Raw genomic sequence first — 5336 nt, 5'->3', positions numbered from 1 at the left:
CAGCCAATGTGTGGCACACACCTTGGTTATCTGTAAAGGTTTCTCCCCACAGTTGATGGTCTCATATATGGCCTTGTAGGCCTCCCTGCGCTTTGGAGACACTGACAACCAGTTATACGTCTCTCGTACCAAGTACTCCACACTACGGGGATGATGTCATTGGAAGCATGACTTACAGCAAGCTGCAGAGTGGCACACACACGAATAAGAACCAGATATTTGAGGCCATACTCCTCCTTCAGCACTTTATGGACCCCATTGTTAATCCCCTTCATAACAGAGGCATTGTCAGTCCCTATCCCCAGGAGTTTCTCTTTTTTAAGACAACCCTTCTCGAGGAAAGCCACAACCGCACAGGGCTATAGATTTGGCATGTCCTCCCTCCAACTCAACAAGCTCCAGAAATGTTGATAGAATTGTCTGCTTGGTGTCACTAAAGTACCTTATCACAACCCCCAGGCACTTAGAAACACTTACATCTGTGGACTTATCAAGGAGGAGGCTGAAACACTGGTCACCCACATCAGTGGACCCATCGAGGAGGAGGCTGAAACACTGGTCACCCACATCTGTGGACTCATCGAGGAGGAGGCTGAAACACTGGTCACCCACATCTGCAACCAACTTTTTCATAAAGTATGGTGCTAGAACCCCATTAATAATTTCTGTACACTTTGTCCTGTGCATGTTGAAGTGGGTAGCAGCAGTGGAGTCTGAGAAAGCAGCTCTACATGCTTCTCCAATGTGATCACATGCAGCATGTAACAGTGTTCAGCTATAGCTAATGCCATGGTGGCCTCAGCCTTTTTTGCAGGGTCAATTTTTTAAAACCATAAATGGCAGCTTGTTTTGGGTGGAACTGTTATAAGGCTTTGCCTTTTGAGTATGTTTTTGAGTTGTCATGTGTTTTTTTACATCACTAAGTTTGGCGTAGAAATCAGCCTTACAATACAGACAGTATGTCCATGTATCATCTCTAATAAACGGCTTCAACCCGCCTTTGAATTCAGGGTTTGATTCCCACTCCTTTCTGTATTTTTGAGTGTACAGTTTAGACTGAGACATGATAAGCTAGCCAGCTCGATGTTTAGCTTATGTCACAGACAGGCACACACACAGTGGACAAGGTGAGTAAGTGAGTAAGTTACTGAGGCTGTGTTAGTCAAATGCAGTGATTTATTTTTGTGCAGTGATTTATTTTAGACAAAGACATTTTTTTACATCTACATCCCGCCCTGAATTTAAGCCAGCAGTGGCAGAGTAAGAACAATACCTGCTTTCACATCAGAGTCTCCAAAAGTCTCCAATAACGCTAGATTTGTCGCTAGTCGATATTTTTGAAATGTGTTGCTAGAGCTCTGGCCCCCCAATGGTGGAACAAACTCCCTCACGACGCCAGGACAGCGGAGTCAATCACCACCTTCCGGAGACACCTGAAACCCCACCTCTTTAAGGAATACCTAGGATAGGATAAGTAATCCCTCTCACCCCCCTTTAAGATTTAGATGCACTATTGTAAAGTGACTGTTCCACTGGATGTCATAAGGTGAATGCACCAATTTGTAAGTCGCTCTGGATAAGAGCGTCTGCTAAATGACTTAAATGTAATGTAATGTAATGTAATGTGAATACTCGCTAAATATAGTGACGAAGTTGCTAAATTGGCTACACTGAGTGTCATGTCTCTTTAAATAATCACACCCCCTTGACATAACACATTTTGTTGTGTTACAAGGTGGGATTAAAATAGTTTTAATTGAAAACGATAAACGATAATCTAAACGATATACACTAAATACTCGGATGGATTCAAACATTCGTCAAATAATTATGAAAAATAACACATGTTTACATAAGTATTCATGTCCCTGAGTCAATGTGACAAGTTAGAATCACCTTTGAGTCTTTCTGGGTAAGTCTCTAAGAGCTTTGCACATCTGTGTTTTACAATATTTGCACATTATTCTTTTAAAAAATTATTCAAGCCCTGTCAAGTTTGTTTTTCATCATTGCTCGACAGCCATTTTAAGTCTTGCCACAGATTTTCTGGCCACTCAGGAACATTCAAAGTCATCTTGGTAACCAACTGTATATTTGACCTTGTATTTTCGGTTATTGTCCTGCTGAAAGGTGAATGTCTCCCAGTGTCTGTTGGAAAGAAGACTGAACCAAGTTTTCCTTTAGGATTTTGCCTGAGCTTAGCTCTTTTCCATTTATTTTTATCCTAAAAACTCCCTAGTTCTTGCCAATGACAAGCATGCCCATAACATGATGCAGCCACCACCATGCTTGAAAATATGAAGAGTGGTAGTCACTGATGTGTTGTGTTGGATTTTCCCCAAACATAATGTGTTGTATTGAGGACATGAAGTTAATTTGTTTTCCCAATTTATGGTCATTTTTCTTTAGTTCCTTTTAGGGCTGACACCAATTAGTTGATAAGCTGTTGGTCAACCAAGATATTTTGTTAGTCGAGCAGTAGCATATATTCTACATTAACAAAAGTATGTGGACATCTGCTCTTCAAACATCTCATTCTAAAATCATTGGCATTAATATGGAATTGGTCCCCCTATTTTCTACTATAACAGCCTCTACTCTTCTGGGAAGGCTTTCCACTAATGTTGGAACATTGCTGCAGGGACTTGCTTCCATTCAGCCACGAGCATTATTGAGGTCGGGCACTGGTGTCGGGCGACTAGGCCTGGCTCGCAGTTGGCATTCCAATTCATCCCAAAGGTGAGTCCATTCAACTTATTATGTTACTTGTTAAGCACATTTTTACTCCTGTACTTATTTAGGCTTCCCATAACAAAGGGGTTGAATACTTGTAAAAATGTCTAAAAACATAATTCCACTTTGACATCGGGGGGTATTGTGTGTAGGCCAGTGGCACAAAATCTCAACTTAATCAATTTTAATTTCAGGCTGTAACACAACAAAATGTGGAAAAAGTCAAGGGTGTGAATACTTTCTGAAGGCACTATAGTTAGCGGCTATCAAGGTTTTAATATCAAGGTTTTAACTCCAGTGTCCATATTTAAATAGTTAGATATAGCTTAGCTTTCTATTCAAAAATGGTGCTTGTGTGTATTTTATGTTGTCTGTTTTCATCATGCAGAGAATGATGTTGGTGGTGAAACCAGGACGGCCAATGCTCATGGGTGGAACTTGTGCTCCTTACGTGATACTGTCTGTGTCCACCATCGGTGTCACTGACACTGCTGAGAAGAACAAGGAACACAGTGCCAATATCTTCCCTTTCCTTACAGGAGAACTTGAACTTACTGAAGACCGGTTAGAAGCTGACTATGCTACAAATCATGCATTTATTTTACCTTAGTACTATCCTCTACTGGAGAGCTTCAGCTCTGTTCTAATGAAAAATATGTTTTATGCATAAGATAAGAGGATTTTGCATTTCTGCATTGGTGTGGATAAAGGGCAGTATGTCAGATACCTTATCTCAGATTGAAAGATGGAGTGTCTCTGTATGTCAGTTCCTGCAGACTCTTTAAAGCCCAACTCAACTTTGACTCAACTACAATTTTTCATCTGTTTCTTATCTGTTGGAAAGTGTCATGGTGTGTCTGGATAGTTCAAATGTCTAGGTTATTACTACCAATAGGTATCGATTATAGCCTAACTACCTATGCGTGTAAGGGGTTGCACAGGAGAGTGTCATGGTGTGTCTGGATAGTTCAAATGTCTAGGTTATTACTACCAATAGGTATCGATTATAGCCTAACTACCTATGCGTGTAAGGGGTTGCACAGGAGATCTTGCAACACCATATAGCATTCAAAGTATGTATTGACTTTATATTGCATTAAATAGAATATTGCATTTAGTAGATTTAAATTATAGCCACATGGTCTTCTGTATATGGTTTTCAATACATGAATCTAATTGTAGGTGAACTTGTATTCCACAGGGTCATGATCAGGTTCTACGTACTGGAGGCACATCAGGTTGGAAAGAAAGGAACTGTTATGAGTTACCTGTAGGAGGAACTTTCAGCACCAGAATGACTTCACACATCTGTTCCACAACAGTTACCAAAACCCGGCAGTGGGTTTCAACCACTCAATTGGACATGACATACCATATGACAAAGACCTGTATTGGATTTTATCACTATGGTATTTGATCCCATGAATCTATGCCCTGGAAACACATTTGTTTGTATTGCGACAGTAAACCAGAACCGCACATTTGACAAGCTAGATGACATAAGAATATATTAATGTTTGATTAGAGGAAATGTAAACCAATTGACCTTTATTCAAATCTATGACTATGTAAGTTCACCTATTCATTTCATATCTCAACCATCTGATAATGTGGTTGAGATGTTTTGTTAGTAATAACCACAATGACCAGCATAGATGATAAGACTAGTATTAACAGTAAATCTTTAAGTACGTACTGTGCAATGGAATTCAGGTAAATGTCAATGGCAGCTGTGAAACACCATTCTATGCATTTGTTAAGAGTATAGAAGTAGACAAGGACATGACAGTGTTGCATTGGACTAACATGCACTCTGTATTTGTGAAGGACGGTGTTTAGTAAATGTTACATGTAATGTGTTCCTTTTAATATATGAGTATCAAGTAAATGTTGTGAAGGCTTTGCTGTACAATTAGTCATACTAGAAGTAAAAGTACTTAAATGATTGTGTCCCGCATGACTAAATTATTTACTGGATTTAATGTCTTGCCAATATTTCTTTACACTCAACAGGAAGAGTGGAAGGGTTTTTAAAATAATACAAGGTGCAAATGTGACATTGAACAGCTAGATATTTAGGAAAAGTGGACTGTAAACCAATGTAAAAATGTAGCTATCTTTCCATGTGATACAGGCCACTGAAGGCAACAAAAAAATAAACATTTAGGATGTGTGCTTTCTGTCCATAACGTTATTGTTCGTCTTGAAAAGTTTTGCCTTGCAACAGCACCTGCTGGGTCATCTTATTAGTATACTGTAATTTTGTTTAAAATGGCAAGGAACATGTCAATGATACTTATGCTATGATGCTGGTAAACTTGTCTCGCGCACCTACAGTGCTGGTCATTAAAAAAAAGCTATTTTTATTTTTTTGTAAATATTTTTTAAAGTCGTATTATTCTTAAAACTGCATTGTTTTTATGCATTTCGTGGTAAGGTCTACACCTGCGGTATTCGGCGCGTTTGAAAAATAAAATGTGATTTGATTTGTAGGGACCCGTTGCTACGGACCCGTTGCTACGGACAACGTGGAACATAAACTCCACCAAAGGTCAGCGCTTTGCTCCATTCACAGATCAGCAAAGTTTTGAATGAGCCAATCA

The sequence above is a fragment of the Oncorhynchus gorbuscha genome, linkage group LGY (genome assembly GCF_021184085.1).
Source record: "Oncorhynchus gorbuscha isolate QuinsamMale2020 ecotype Even-year linkage group LGY, OgorEven_v1.0, whole genome shotgun sequence".
NCBI classification, from domain to species: Eukaryota; Metazoa; Chordata; class Actinopteri; order Salmoniformes; family Salmonidae; genus Oncorhynchus; species Oncorhynchus gorbuscha.
The sequence above is the reverse complement of the archived record's forward strand: the minus strand, read 5'-3'. Positions refer to the sequence as shown.